This window comes from Lynx canadensis, chromosome B3 (assembly GCF_007474595.2).
Source record: "Lynx canadensis isolate LIC74 chromosome B3, mLynCan4.pri.v2, whole genome shotgun sequence".
Lineage (NCBI taxonomy): Eukaryota > Metazoa > Chordata > Mammalia > Carnivora > Felidae > Lynx > Lynx canadensis.
Window position 1 is genome coordinate 27,132,889 of NC_044308.2, and position 17,139 is coordinate 27,150,027.

Genomic DNA, 17,139 nt, shown 5'->3' on the forward strand with positions numbered 1-17,139 from the left:
TACCATGGAAAATGGATGAAAGATCTCAGTGTAAGACAGGAAGCCATCAAAACCCTTGAGGAGAAAGCAGGCAAAAACCTCTTTGATCTTGGCCGCAACAACTTCTTACTCAACACGTCTCTGGAGGCAAGGGAAACAAAAGCAAAAATGAACTACTGGGACCTCATCAAAATAAAAAGCTTCTGCACAGCAAGGGAAACAATCAGCAAAACGAAAAAGCAACCAAGGGAATGGGAAAAGATATTTACAAACGACATATCAGATAAAGGGTTAGTATCCAAAATCTATAAAGAACTTATCAAATTCAACACCCAAAAAAACAAAAAACCCTGTGAAGAAATGGGCAAAAGACATGAATAGACACTTCTCCAAAGAAGACATCCAGATGGCCAACCGACACATGAAAAAATGCTCAACACCACTTCTCATCAGGGAAATACAAATCAAAACCACAATGAGATACCACCTGACACCTGTCAGAATGGCTAACATTAACAACTCGGGCAACAATAGATGTTGGCAAGGATGCAGAGAAAGAGGATCTCTTTTGCATTGCTGGTGGGAATGCAAGCTGGTGCAGCCACTCTGGAAACAGTACGGAGGTTCCTCAAAAAATTAAAAATAGAGCTACCCTATGACCCAGCAATTGCACTACTAGGCATTTATCCAAGGGATACAGGTATGCTGTTTTGAAGGGACACTGCACCCCCGTGTTTATAGCAGCACTCTCAACAATAGCCAAAGTATGGAAAGAGCCCAAATGTCCATCGATGGATGAATGGATAAAGAAAATGTGGTATATGTATACAACGGAGTATTACTCGGCAATCAGAATGAAATCTTGCCATTTGCAACTACGTGGATGGAACTGGAGGCTATTATGCTAAGTGAAATTAGTCAGAGAAAGACAAAAATCATATGACTTCACTCATATGAGGACTTTAAGAGACAAAAGAGATGAAAATAAGGGAAGGGAAATAAACATAATATAAAAACAGGGAGTGGGACAAAACAGAAGAGACTCATAAATATGGACAAAAAACAGGGTTACTGGAGGGGTTGTGGGAAGGGGGATGGGCTAAATGGGGAAGGGGCACTAAGGAATCTACTCCTGAAATCACTGTTGCACTATATGCTAACTAATTTGGATGTAAATTTTAAAAATAAAAAATTAAATTAAAAAAATAAAATTGTACCATGTTAATGGTTGCTGCTATGGTCTAAATGCTTGTGTCCTCCAAAAATTCATATACCTGAAGTGATAGTATTAGAGGGTGGGCTTTTGGGAGGTCATGAGGTCATGAGGGTGGAATCCTCAGAATGGGATTAGTGCCTTTATAAAAGAGGATACAGAGAGATCTCTTGATCCTTCCATCACATGATGATACAATGAGAAGTCTGAAACCTAAAAGAGGGCCCTCATCTGATCAGGCTGGCACTTGCACTTCCAGCCTCCAAATCTGTGAAATAAATGCCTGTCATTTATAAGCCACCCAGTTTGTTGCATTTTGTTATAGCAGCCCTAAGAAACTGAGAAGTGAGGATGCTGCTAAAATACCTAAAAATATGGAAGCAGCTTTGGAACTAGGTAATAGGTGGAGAGTGGAAGACTCTGAAGAGACACACTAGGAAAAGCCTTAATTGCTGTGAATAGACCATTAAAAACAATTCTGGCAAGGACTCAGAAGTAGGAGAGTCATCTGAAGAGAAGTCTCGGTCTTCAGAGAGAATACCTAAGTAGTTGAGAATAAAATGTTGGTGGAACTATTGATGGTAAAGGCCATTCTGAGGAAGTCTCAGACAAAATGAGGAACATGTTATTGGAAAATGAAGAAAAGGAAATTCTTTTTTTTTTTAATATGAAATTTATTGACAAATTGGTTTCCATACAACACCCAGTGCTCATCCCAAAAGGTGCCCTCCTCAATACCCATCACCCACCCTCCCCTCCCTCCCACCCCCCATCAACCCTCAGTTTGTTCTCAGTTAAACTGGCCAAGGACTTAGTTGAATTGTGTTTGTATCCTAGTTGTGAGAGGTAGAACCTGTAAGGGATGAAATTGGCTAACTGGTTGATGAGTCTTCTAAGCAAAGGGTTGCAGGAGCAGCTTTGAGTAAAATGAGAGAAGTGAGAAGTGACTTAAAGATGGAACAGTTAATTAAAAAGGAAGCCAAACTTTAAAATGTGGAATTCTCAGCCTATCCAAACTAAAAGAAATGAGAAAGCTTCAAAAGAATACACAAAGCATATGGCCAAATTTCATAAAGACATCAGTTTGGATCTGATATCACAATGGAAAGCTAGGAGTTATTCATCAAGACAGTGGGGAGATTAGTCAGCCATCTAAACAAAAGCCAAAACCTACTGTCCAACACAGTAGAATAGCCCAGAAGACATTTCAGAGATCATCAGGGCTGCCCCTCCCATTCTAGGCCCAGAGTGCAAGAGCCTGTATGACAGAAATATTTCAAAGGGCAGGCCAGTGCTACTTGACACCACTTTGCAATGTGGGCTCCAGTGCACCTGGTATGCCCAGCAAAGCACAGTGGGTATGAATATCTTCACCTTGATTTTGAAGGATAGATCACCTGGAGCCTCAGGCTTTGGACCCAGTCGTGGGACATGGCAGGCCCTTCTTCCCTCAGCACAGATGGATACTCAGGGCCCAGGACATGGCAGAGAGCCCCTCTGCCCACCCACCAGGGACTCTTGAAGTAAAAACCACCCCATCCCCTCACATGACCCCTTGAAGAGGCCAGTGCTTCCAAAATGTGAGCAAGCGTTTCCTATTCATGTAACAGTCAAGGCACAATGTCAAGGCAGTGACAGACAACTGTGCTCAGGGAATGGCCAGGAAACTAAAGCCAGCAGTGTCCCTCACAGAGTTCATAATCCACCTGTGGGGGAACGAAACACAGCCATTAGTCTGTACCTCAGAACAAGTTGGAGGGAGAAAAAAGGGCAGGCAGATGTTTCTCCCACAGAGTCCTGAAGGGGCTTTAGGGCTAGAAACAATGAGACTTCCCAGCACACCTAGGAGAATGGCTAAAATAAAAAGTAGAAACAACACCAAATACTAGTGAAGATGCAGAGACTGGCTCATTCACACATTGCTGGTGGGAATGTAAAATGGTCCAAAAACCTAAACGTGCAACTACCCTACTATGCACCAGTTCCATCCTGGGCATTTTATTCCAGAGAAATGAGAACCTGTGTTCACACAAAATCAGTACATGAATAATCATCACAGCTTTATTTGTAACTGCCCCAAACTGGAAATAACCCAGATGTCCTTAAAGAGTTGTGTGGTTAAACAAACCATGGAACATCTACATTATGGAATCCTACTCAGCAATGAAAAGGTATAAACCACTGATACATGCAACAACCTGGATGAACTTCCAACAGAATTACACTGAGTACCCATTCTAAAATGTCACTCATTTTGGCCACTCTGACTGGCGTGAGGTGATACCTGAGTGTGGTTTTGATTTGTATTTCCCTGATAAGGAGCGACGCTGAACATCTTTTCATGTGCCTATTGGCCATCTGGATGTCTTCTTTAGAGAAGTGTCTATTCATGTTTTCTGCCCATTTCTTCACTGGGTTATTTGTTTTTCGGGTGTGGAGTGTGGAGGTTCCTCAGAAAATTAAAAATAGACCTACCCTATGACCCAGCAATAGCACTGCTAGGAATTTACCCAAGGGATACAGGAGTACTGATGCATAGGGGCACTTGTACCCCAATGTTCATAGCAGCACTCTCAATAGCCAAATTATGGAAAGAGCCTAAATGTCCATCAACTGATGAATGGATAAAGAAATTGTGGTATATATACACAATGGAATACTATGTGGCAATGAGAAAAAATGAAATATGGCCTTTTGTAGCAACGTGGATGGAACTGGAGAGTGTAATGCTAAGTGAAATAAGCCATACAGAGAAAGACAGATACCATATGGTTTCACTCTTATGTGGATCCTGAGAAACTTAACAGGAACCCATGGGGGAGGGGAAGGGAAAAAAAAAAAGAGGTTAGAGTGGGAGAGAGCCAAAGCATAAGAGACTGTTAAAAACTGAGAACAAACTGAGGGTTGATGGGGGGTGGGAGGGAGGGGAGGGTGGGTGATGGGTATTGAGGAGGGCACCTTTTGGGATGAGCACTGGGTGTTGTATGGAAACCAATTTGTCAATAAATTTCATATATATATATATAAAAAATAAATAAAATGTCACTCAATGTATGACTCAATTTGGACATTCTTGAAATGATAAAATTATAGAAATGGTGGGTAGATTAGTAATTGTCAGTAAGAAGGGGGTTATAAGAAATGGAAGGAATTGGGTGTGGGTACAAAAGGAAAACATAAGGCATCCTTGTGGGGATGGAAATGTTCTGTATCCTCAATGTGGCAATGTTAATGTTCTGGTTGTAATATTCTACTACAGTTTTGTAAAGAGGAGCCAAATATGTCAGACCCAAAATATGCCATTTTGGCATATTGATTATTTTGAATCAAAGTTACTTAATAAACAGCTGTTGCAAGAAAGATACTCTGAACCTTTTGTTGATCCCCTTAAAAGAAAAAATAAATCTCATATATGAAAGGTACTTTTCCTGTACTAGGATAGAAGCCATCCTCATCAGGAATTTAGGGCTGAAAAGGCTATATAAACAAGACTTGTTACTTCACTAATTTACTATCCAAGTAGTAGACAAATCCCTTTGTCTTGTCAATTCTTCACAAAATTATTATTTTCTTGTCTAAAAGGTATAAAAGCTGCCTTCTTTGGCCATATCTTTGAGTCTCATGTTTTTATGGGGCTCCTACATGTACAAAATTAGTTTGTTTTCTCCTATTAATCTATCTTCTGTCAACTTAATTATCAAACCAACTGACACGATGACATAGTGATATAATGACTAATTAAAAAAATATCTTTTGTCACTCAGATGACCAACACTTATTTCCCAGCTATATCTAGTCTTCATCTACAGTTCTTAAAAACATTTCAGACCTATGAAAGTCAAACTGGATTAAGGAGTGCACTTATGTTGATGAGCACCAGGTGTTCAATGGATGAGCTGAATCACTAAATTGTACACCTGAAACTAATATTACACTGTATGTTAAGTAACCAGAATTTAAATAAAAACTTAAAATAAAAAAGGAGTGCATTTGTTGTGATGAGCACCAGGTGTTGTATGGAAGTGTTGAATCACTATATTGTACACCTGAAATTAATATTACTCTGTATGTTAACTAACTGGAATTTAAACAAAAAATTTAAATGGGAAGGAAGGAAAAAGGAAGGAAGGAAGGAAGGAAGGAAGGAAGGAAGGAAGGAAGGAAGGAAGGAAGGAAGGAAGGAAGGAAGGAAGGAAGGAAATGGGTGTCGTGTCATTAATGAAGTTGACTTTTGGACCCCATCCAAGGGCAGTGGCTGGTTGCCAGGAGGACCAACCATGTGATTAGAGAATTAAAACTGTTAGCCCCACTCCCCAACCTCTAGAGAGGGGCTGAATCGGCCAATGGCCAATCACTTATTTAATCATGACTATGTAATGAAGCCTCGATAAAAACACAAAATGATAGCTTTTTTGGTCCTTGTTTTCAGAGATCTTCCATGCTTGGGGAACCAAAACACTTCCACATGCCACCAAGCTGGGCCCCATGCTCCATAAGAACAGAAACTCTTTTGTTGGGTACCTTGCCCAATGTATCTCTTCACATTCTTTAATAAAAATAAGTGTTTCCCTGAATTCTGTGAGCCACTCTAGCAAGTTAATCAAACCTAAGGAGGAGGCTTTTGGAATCTCTAATTTGTTGCAAGTTGGTCAGAAGCCAGGGGCTTATGACTGGTTTCTGAAGTTGGGGTTGGGCATGGAACACTTAACCTGTGGAATCTGATGTGCTAGCACTGAGTAGATACTGTCATAAATTGAGTTAAGTTCTCAGACACCCTGCTGGTATCTGAGAATAGCCTGATGCTAGGGGGAGACCATTTTGGAATTGGCTCTGGGAAACTTTAGGGTTCCCAGACCAGACAAAGCACATAGGAGGGAAGAAGGGAAATTTTTCCCACCCCCACAATTTGCAAAACATTACCCTTGAGAGAAAGTGGATAAAGAGTGCAGGAAATCACTGTATTTCTTTGTTTCAACTATATGTGAATATGTAGTTATGTCAAAATTAAAACTTTAATTTAAAAAAGTCATTGCTTCTCTCCTCCAAGTCATTGCAAAATTTAAATTGAGGATAGATTACAGCTTTGTAGTAGAGGCTAAAGTCTGGGATTGTGATGCCTCCTGCTTTGGTCTTCTTCAAAATTCCTTTGGCTATTCGGGGCCTTTTGTGGTTCCATATGAATTTTAGGATTGCTTGTTCTAATTTCGAGAAGAATGCTGGTGCAATTTTGATTGGGATTGCATTGAATGTGTAGATAGCTTTGGGTAGTATTGACATTTTGACAATATTTATTTTTCCAATCCATGGGGGAGGGGAAGGAAAAAAAAAAAAGAGGTTAGAGTGGGAGAGAGCCAAAGCATAAGAGACTGTTAAAAACTGAGAACAAACTGAGGGTTGATGGGGGGTGGGAGGGAGGGGAGGGTGGGTGATGGGTATTGAGGAGGGCATCTTTTGGGATGAGCACTGGGTGTTGTATGGAAACCAATTTGTCAATAAATTTCATATATATAAAAAATAAAATAAAATAAATCGAGGATAGAACTTAGGATCCTATTCAGCATAGCACTTACAGTAAAAAAATAAATAAATAAAGAATAAGAATATTTGGGGTCAAATCTGATGACCCCAAAGACCCTTCTCATTCCAGAATTCCATGGCAATATCTTCCTAAATCTGGAATGTTGAAATTAATTCCATCAAAATATAAGGAGCATTCACACGATGCTCATTTTAATTGAAAAATAGCACAGCAACAACAGTCCATTCACTGGTCACTGCTCCTGGCATTGAGGACTCAGTAAATACAGAGACTGGTATGCCCAGTCCCTGTAAACAAGAAATGAGTATTTAGTAAACAGAGTGATTGAGGTCCTGGGACAGAGAGGCCTGAAGGTATGACACAGTCAGGACACAAGACACCCAGAGAAAGAGGAAGATTCAGGCCTGAATAGGCATCCAGGGCCAAAAGGCAACCCCTTTTGCAGTGTCAGAGGCAGAAGGAAAGGAGAGGATGTGCCAGCAGTCAGGGCCAGGCAATTGGGTCATGCTCAGGAGGGGTCTGGGTTTAATCTCATCATTTTTCATTTAAAACAAACCAACTACTTGCCCAAAAAATGCACATCTTTTTTTTTTTTGCTTTGTATGTGTGTGTATGAGAAAGAGTAAAGAAGAGCAAGAACGAATTAAAGGAAAATGTTGCAGATCAACAAACTTCAAAACAGCATGGAGCCTTAAGTAAGTTCTAAGCAGCCTATTTGGGTGTATGTTAATTTCCCTGACTCTTGTTTAATATAATGAGGCAGGTTGCCAAGATGCAAAGTTCTTTTCCTTCTCACTACCATTCCAAGGCAGGTTTCATTTGTCTTGTTTTTTTCTAGTTTTGGGAAAAGCAATACATAGAACATTTTTCTAATTGGTCAAAAATGGTTTTTAATGCACTTGACTTTAAAATCATTGAGGGACGCCTGGGTGGCGCAGTCGGTTAAGCGTCCGACTTCAGCCAGGTCACGATCTCGCGGTCCGTGAGTTCGAGCCCCGCGTCAGGCTCTGGGCTGATGGCTCAGAGCCTGGAGCCTGTTTCCGATTCTGTGTCTCCCTCTCTCTCTGCTCCTCCCCCGTTCATGCTCTGTCTCTCTCTGTCCCAAAAATAAATAAACGTTGAAAAAAAAAATTAAAATCATTGAAATCTTCATGAAAGATAATAAATTAAAGCACTGTACATAATTTCATGAAGTCTGCACCTAAATGCATTCTGCTCAGAGATTGCAAATCACTTAGAAAAAGCTCTCACAAGCAAGAATATATCTCTATATTTTGTCTGTTACGTGTGATATACTACAGAAATCTAAAATTAAGCTCAAAATCCACATTGAAATGCAAGTTTTCTCAACAGTGCTCACAGAGATCACTTTTACATGATGCAATGCCTTTTTAACTATTATTTTTACAAATAATACAGGCAAAGTTGTTTCAAAATGTTTATAAACTATTCTGCGCAATGTAGGTTCCAACCACCTTGACAGGTGTCATGCCAATCACAGAACCTCTGTTAATGTGGGTAACCACTTTCAATGTCTTATGAAGTAGATTGCATGGGTGATGATAAAGTTCTACTTTAATTGCATTCCTTATGATATAGTTAAGGGCTTAAATCAATTATATTCAGTTATTCCAGTTATTTTGTTACATAAAAAAAAAAACTACAGATTCTGCTATTATGACAATGTAGCCTTACACTAGTGCAAGAAGGAAGAAAAGAGGAAGAAGAATGAGAAGAAAAAGATAAGAGAGAGGGAGCAAAGAATAGAGAGAGACACACACAGAAAGTGAACACTATCAAATGACCCAGGTTTTCATTAGAACCAGTGCCTTGGAATCTAAACATTATCCTCACTTTGAATCAGTGTTCTCTGCCTTCAGCCTAACCCTATCCTCAGACTGACTACACTGGGCTTGAATAATCCTTAGGCACTTGGCACCAAAGCCACAACCTCTCACCCTACATGCCACCACCAGGCTCCCTTCTCACTAGCAGCACTTTCAGCCATTTCTCTACTGAGTCTCACATGACATGGAAAACGGATGGAATGTTAAGTGTGTTCCAAAGATCCTGAGTTCCTTGATGTGTTGATAATCCTAGCTCAACATAAAACCCTGTGACACAATAGGCATGGAAAATGCTGGTTAAACATACATACACATATACCTTTCTGCAATGTTTCCAAAACCTAATTGCTACTGGGCTTTCCCTCTCAAGAGGCAACCAGAAAGAACAGGCAAAAGAACATGTACCCTGGGAGTGGCTGCAGGTTATCTGGGAGCCAATGTCTAGTCCTGCTAGTCCACTGAGGCCACACAAGCAGGCATGTGTTCCGTATAGAAGTTGTTTGTGTGATTTGTCATGCATTTCTGCCCAGAGCCACACATACACAATCATGGAGGGCTTAGTTGGTTTGTACTCCATATCTTGCCTTAGGATCAGAACTGGCCCTTCTGTTCCTGATGCCAAGAGGGATTAACATGCATCACCTCCTTGAGCCAGACCAGGCTGACCCCCTGGAATGGATCAGGGAGGGAAGAGAAATATGCAGATGTATAGACTCCAAAGATTGTGAGATATGATAAGAGAAACAGAGAAAAGTATCCTAGCCCCAGCTCGCTTGGGTATGCACTAAGGCAAACTTAATGACTAACCATAAACAACACATGGGTAGTATACATATTGCCTTGGCGGGAATAGTTAGTTGGAAGTCTCACCTGAGGGGAGGATGCTCCACCCAGCACCCTCAATCAAGACTCCACCTGGGCTGTTCTTTGAGGGGCTTCCCCAGACAGAAGGTTGGATGTTGTGAGTACCCAATTTGATGTATGAGCCTTCTTTGCTCTTCTCTGTACTTCTCTCCCTCTTTATGTTTACCATAATTGTTTAATTCCTTATATTTGCTTTCCCTTATTATTAATAAGGTTTTCCTCCATGAAACCAAAAGTGTGCCTATCTAGAATTACTATTATTCAGAACAGAATAACAAATGCCAATCTGAGCAGAGCTTCAGAGGTTCTGTGCAGGCAACAGTCCTGTCATCAGATCCCAGCAGAGCAGAAAGCAACAGGTTAAGTCACTGGGATGTTTGGATGGCTGTGGACATAGAAAATGCTGACTAATTTGGAAATTGGCCCCGAAGTATGACACTCCAGATACAAAAACCTAAAACCTAAAATAGGTAGCAAGGCTTTATAGACTGGGCAGTAGTCCATAAAAAATACTAATATACAAGGTGAGGGAAAATCGCAACTCAACTGATACGATAGAAAATATTTAATAAGAGGGTCACCTCTGACAAACAAGAAGCCAAAAATGTACCTAATGAGCTTGGAGGTTTGGACACAGGGGTGAGGCAGATACTAAAACATAGAAGCTGTGAGAGGAGAAATGAATTCTGGACATGGGACTGTGAGGTGAGATGAAGATTCTGGAACATGAGGCTGTGAGGTTAGAGGTGAATGTTGGAATATAGAGGCCTGGGAGGTGAGAGGTGAATGCTGGAACAAAGGCTGTTAGGTGAGAGGTGGATGCTGGAACATGGGGCTGTGAGGTGAGGAGTGGAAACTGGAACACAGGGCTGTGAGGTGAGAGGTGGATGCTGGAACACTGGGCTGTGAGGCGAGAAACAGATGCTAGAACAGGGGCTGGTCAGGTGAGAGGTAGAAGCTGGAACATGGAGCTGTGAGGTGAGAAATGGAAGCTAGAACAGAGGGCTATGAGGTGAGAGGGAATACTGGTATAGGACGCTGTGTGGCGAGATGTGAATGCTAGAACAGGGACTGGCAGATGTGAGGTGGATCCTGGAACAGGGGGTTGTGAGGTAAGAGGTAGATGCCGGAACATGCGGGCTTGAGGTGTGAGGTGGATGCTGGAATGGGAGGCTATTAGTTGATGCCACCTGTGTAGGTTCCCTGTAAGCCTGTGTGCTTCCTCACAGTGCCCTCCCAGGGTGAGAAGTGGGTTGTATGGCATCCCTATCTTACACTGGTTCATAGTGTGAATGAGAGGCAGAGAATTCCTATTCAAAGGTTGTAGCTCCCAGATTGGACCAGGAGGCTGAATAGGGTGACAGCTTTAGTGCATCTTGTAGGGAGGTTGTATATTTGGGTGCAGAGGCAACCATTGTGACCAGTGGATGGACTGGGGTGGATTGTGTTATATGCTCCCAAACATCACCCGACCCCAGGCCCTCACCCTGCTTTGGAAGATAGCATGTGAGCAGATGGAAGCAATCTACTGTGCCCTAGTACCCTGCCTCCAATGCCCACTTTTTTTTTTTTTGCCCTTATGTGTATTTTGTCAGTCCTGGCTGTTTGTTCTTGCTGATATTTTACCATTACTGGTTTTTATATGATATATTCCCTTTGAAAGGCCCCTCATGTACTGTGTGACCTCAGGAGAATGCATATGAACAAATCATGTATTTTCTTTCTAGGTATTACCCACATAATACTGAGTTAATTTTCTGGCATGACTTATGTTACACAAAATTATAGATCCTGGAGCTTAAAGGTGTCATCTGCAGCAGTCCTCAATCATACAAAACAGATCCAGTAACCAATTGATCCTCTGTTGCCTAGGAGGACAGATTAGGTTTCTCCTCAAAAAGGAAAATAAGAATAATTGTGTCACTGAATTTTCAGGGCTAAGTTCATAAGGTACAAATTCCTATTGCATACTACAAACATTTCTGCTAAGAAACTACAGAAGCTTAGCTACCACAGTAAAAGAAATATGCCAGTTGTTAACTCTTCTGGCTTTGGAGAATCACAATAGGTGGCTACAATTCCACAGATCCATTTAGGGAATTAGGATGTTACCAAACACTATTTTTTCATGTGACTATATCCTAAAAATTGAAATAGAGTTTAGAAAAACATGTTGTTTGAAGTTTCCCACAACTTCCTTTTAACATTCTTCCAAAATGACTGCTCTATGGTCACATATCATCAAATGGAAATTATTTTCACCACAGGATGAAAATACCACATTAGGTATGTCTGTTTCCTTTACTTCCAAATGAAATAAAAACAGGACTCAAAAAGATATTCACACCCCCATGTTCATTGTAGCATTATTCACAATAGCCAAAATATTGAAACAACCTAATTGTCCATCAATGGATAAAGAAGATATGGTGTGTGTGTGTGTGTGTGTGTGTGTGTGTGTGTGTGTAATGGAATATTATCCAGCCGTGAGAAAAAGGAAATCCTGCTATTTGTGACAATAGGATGGACCTTGAGGGCATTATGCTAATGAAATAAGTCAGATGGAGAAAGGCAAATTACTGTATGAACTTACCTATATGTAGAATCTAAAATAGCCAAACATAGAAACAGAGCAAAATGGTGGTTACCAGGGACGGGGGGAGGTGGGGGGCGGGCAATTGGGGAGATGTTTGAGGGTACAAACTTGCAACCAGAGGGCAAGTAAGTTCTGGAGATCTAATTAATGTACAGCATAGTGATTATAGTCAACAGTACTGTATCATAAACTTCAAAGTTGCTAAGAGACTAGATTTAATTATTCTCACCACATAAAAGAATTGATAATTATGTAACTGTGATAGAAATGTTGGTTAAACTACAGTGGTAATCATACTGCAATATACAAATGTACAAGTCAAGATGTTGTACCCTTTAAATTTACACGATGTTATGTGTCAATTTAGAAATTTTTAGAAATCTGTGCATTCCAGACCTCCAGTGCTCTAAAAGTGGCAGGCAGGCAGGCAGACAGGAAGGAAGAAAAAAGGAAGAAATGAGGAAAAGAGGGAAGAGTTCTGTAGAATACCAAAAGAGAATCTTTTAAATAACACATTGTCGATCTTGGATTCCGTGGTAGCGGTGGTGGCTGTAGGGTACCGCGTTTGGGGAGTGGCTCTCCCCTCCCCCTTCCCCCAGTTCGGTGGTGGTGGCTCCTCCCACTGGGGGGGGGGTGTGCGTAGGTAGTGGCATCTGCGGCCAAGGCAGCCGCTGCTGCTAACCCCAACTTCACAACCAGTGCAGAGCCCAACGTGGGGCTTGAACTCACAGCTGTGAGATCAAGACCTGAGCTGAGATCAAGAGTCAGATGCTTAACCAACTGAGCTACCCAGAAATGACATCAGATGTACCATCACTGGGTCCAGCCATTGCCTCAGGAAACCCTGGGGCTGGGATTCAAGGTGGAGGAGCCATTGTCCACAGGGCTATTAAGTGGTGACCAGGGTTGGATTTTAATGATGATGGAGAAGGTAAATTTTTGAGGTGTGATGATGATCAGATGTCTAATGATAAGGAGTGACTTGCCAGGTTGGATGATGAGCAGAGCTCTGCAGATAAAGAGAGACTCACCAGGGAAAATCACAGTGAAATTGAACAGGGGCAATGGAACAAGATGACAGCCTACATCACAGAACTGTCAGACATGGTGCCCACCTGTAGTGCCCTGGCTCAAAAACCAGACAAGCTAACCATCTTACCCATGGCAGTCTCTCACATGAATTCCTTGTGAGGAACTGGGAATACATCCACTGATGGCACCTACAAGCCTTCGTTCCTCACTGATCAGGAACTCAAACCTTTGATCTTGGAGGCAGCGGATGGCTTTCTGTTTATTGTCTCATGTGAGATAGGTCGGGTAGTTTACATCTCTGACTCAGTGACCCCTGTTTTGAACCAGTCTGAATGGTTTGGTAGCACACCCTATGATCAGGTGCATCCAGATGATGTGGACAAACTTCATGATCAGCTTTCCACTTCAGAAAATGACCTGACAGGGCGTATCCTTCCAGACCTGAAGACTGGAACAGTGAAAAAGGAAGGCCAACAGTCTTCCATGAAGATGTGTATGGGCTCAAGGAGATCATTTATTTGCTGTAGAAGGTGCAGCAATAGCTCTGTGGACCCAGTCTCCATGAATAGACTGAGCTTTGTGAGGAACAGATGCAGGAATGGACTTGGCTCTGTGAAGAATGGGGAACCTCATTTTGTGGTGGTCCACTGCACAGGCTATATCAAGGCCTGGCCCCCAGCAGGTGTCTCCCTCCCAGATGATGATCCAGAGGCTGGCCAGGGGAGCAAATTTTGCCTAGTGGCCATTGGCAGACTACAGGTAACCAGTTCTCCCAACTGTACAGACATGAGTAACATTTGTCAACCAACAGAGTTCATCTCACGGCACAACATTGAGGGGATATTCACTTTTGTGGAACACCGCTGTGTGGCTACTGTTGGCTACCAACCACAGGAACTCTTAGGAAAGAATATTGTAGAATTCTCTCATCCTGAAGACCAACAGCTTCTAAGAGACAGCTTGTAACAAGTGGTTAAGTTAAAAGGCCAAGTGCTGTCTGTCATGTTCCGGTTCTGATCTAAGAACCGGGAATGGCTCTGGATGAGAACCAGCTCCTTTACTTTCCAGAACACTTACTCAGATGAAATTGAGTACACCATCTGTACCAACACCAATGTGAAGAACTCCAGCCATCAACCAAGGCCTACACTGTCCAACACAATCCAGAGACCACAGGTAGGTCCCATGGCTAATTTACCCTTAGAGATGGGCTCAGGGCAGTTGGCATCCAGGAAGCATCAACAGCAAACAGAATTGGATGTGGTATCAGGAAGCGATGGACTGGCTGGCTATAGTCATTCCCAGGTTTCTGTTCAGCCTGTAACAACCACAGGGCCAGAACACAGTAAGCCCCTTGAGAAGTCAGATGGTCTGTTTGCCAAGGATAGAGATCCAAGATTTTCAGAAATCTACTCCAACATCAGTGCAGATCAGAGTGAAGGCATTTCCTCCAGCACTGTCCCTGCCATCCAACAGCTATTCTCACAGGACAACACATTCCCTCCTACCCCCACCCCCGGCCGGCAGAGAATTTCAGAAATAGTGGTCTGGCCTCTCCTGTAACCATCGTCCAGCCATCAGCTTCTGCAGGGCAGATGTTGGCCCAGATTTCCCACCACTCCAACTCACCCCAAGGAGCCCCAACTTGGACCCTAGCACCCGCCCAGACTTCTCTGTCCAGCAGGTGGCTACTCAGGCTACAGCCAAGACTCGTTCTTCCCAGTTTGGTATGGGAAGCTTTCAGACTCCATCCTCCTTCAGCCCCATGTCCCTCCCTGGTGCTTCAACTGCATCACCTGGTGCTGCTGCCTCCCCTAGTCTCACCAATCATGGATCCAACTTTGCTCCTGAGACTGGACAGACTACAGGACAATTCCAGACACAGACAGCAGAGGGTGTAAGTCTGGCCACAGGAACAGGGCCAGCAGCCTCATCATCGCTCAAGTTCTAGAGAGCAACAGCTATCAGCATAGCAACCTGGCCCGCCTGAGGTCTTCCAGGAGATGCTGTCCATGCTGGGAGACCAGAGCAACAGCTACAACAATGAAGAATTTCCTGACCTAATTATGTTTCCCTCCTTTTCAGAATAGAACTATTGGGGTGAGGATAAGGGGTGGGGGAGGAAAGTCACTGTTTGTTTTTAAAAAGCAAATGTTTCTGTAAAGAAAACAAAAGTCCCTCTCCCATCATTTCCCTCACCCCTAATGTGTACCCCTTCCCCTTCTGGCCTTTCCTTGCCCTCCTGCCTCTGAGAAGAAATGGGGTAAATCCTGAAGGCTTTGGGGATCTTTGAAAAACTGAGGCTGGGTGAAGTTAAGAATGCCTTTCCTTACACCTCCTGACCAGAGATTTCTGCAGAAATTATTTTTGCTAGGGTCAATAGGCAGGTTAGAGAAACTAACATCCATTCATCCACTATTTGCCTTGGATACTGTGGCTTGTTTTGGGAAAGAAATTGTGAATAAGGTTGAGGAGAGGAGAAATGTCCTCCTATTTGAAGATCATGAAACATGGTAGGTTACATATACCTGTATGGCTTTAGGAAGTGAGCATAGGCTCTTTCTGCTGCCTAGTGAGTGAGGAAGTGAGAGAGGGAGAAGGAAAGAGTGTGTGTGTGTGTGTGTGTGTGTGTGTGTGTGTGTACGTGCATGCACATGTGTGTTTCTCTATCTTTTTCTCCCTATTAGGGAGTTATGCAGAATTTGTCTCAGATTTTATCTTTGTTTTTCCATGTAATTTTCAAAGAGTCCTAAGGAGTTAAATCTTCTATGTATTTTCCACTTAGTATTGCAGCCAAAGAGTATTTAAACAAACATCTTTGCTGCACTTACATCTATCCCCAGCCAATATGCAACTCTAAGCAGATATATAAAGTCTTTTGGTATGGCTTGTCTCTCATCGAACATATTTAGTAGTAAAGCTGGGTCATTCCTGCTTTTGGTGCTCTCACCTTATAGAGAATATCTGCAAACATTACAGATGTTTAGGGTGTGAAGATAACCCCCTTTTAAAACCCCATACTTGGCCATACTTGCTGCATTTTTCTGTGAGAATCACAGATGATGTGTGTTCTGTAGAGGTTATTTCTGCATGGAAACTCAACTTCTTGGATTAGCAGTCCCAGGGAAATCTTCACTGCTGGAGTTTAAACCAAGTCTTGCAAAGTAGCCTCCTTCATCCCATTCCCAGTTCAGTCTGACTAGAAACTGAGACTTGGGTCTGTTTTGGACCTATAGTTCCTCCTCTTTGCTCCCTCCAATCTTAAGATTGGATTTTGCTTTATGATACAAGGGTATGAATCCATGTGATAGATGGGGCCTGGACTCCCATTCTAACAGGGTCACAGAGTTAACTATAGCCATATAAATGCAGATACATGTTATTACTCTCTCTCTGTACATTTCTCAGGTAACAGTCATGTGTAGCAGCCATTTTTTTTAATTGGCTCAGGCCAGTATCTTAAGTGCAAGACTGAATTAATAAGGAGAAGACATATTAAACGTAGCCATAGGAGACTGAGGAGCATAGATGGCCTTAGAGAGGCCGAGAGAACATCATTACTGGGTTTCTCTCCCTTTTGTCTCCAGTCTGGTGCCAGGTAGTGGAGGTGAAAAGGAGATTTTTTTTTTATTCTATGTGCACACATACCGTATACATATATATTTATATCACAGTTTAAGAATCCAAAAAGTTGAGCTTCCAATGGAATCCTTGTTTTTAATAATTGTTTTTAAATGTGATCAGGACTATAATATTGTACAGTTATTATAGGGCTTTTGGGGAAGGAGAGGGGAGGGAGACGAGGCTCTGGGGGTTTTGTTTCTGATTTTCCTTCAGGGTTTTATTTTTTTTTCTTGTTGGCCATTTGTGTACTGCTGGCATCTGTGCTGAGCTTTACAGTAATAAAAATAATGACATGTAGCAAAGATTTTAAAACAAAATATTTGTTTTCCACTTGTAAAAGAAAATAACACATTATCAGCAAATAAAATAACTTTCAAGAACAATGAAACTGTACTGTACTATCAAAAGACTTGCCCAAGCTAGACCATAGAAGCAAAACAGATGG

General features: G+C 42.1%; 1 protein-coding gene and 1 pseudogene across 1 annotated transcript in view; one reads left to right on the top strand and one right to left on the bottom strand.

The window, feature by feature from the left end:
• Positions 1-17,139, bottom strand: part of OCA2 (OCA2 melanosomal transmembrane protein) — a 408,608-nt gene that overhangs the window by 275,147 nt on the left and 116,322 nt on the right. The window lies entirely within an intron of this gene.
• LOC115515619 lies at positions 12,829-15,423 on the top strand (annotated as a pseudogene).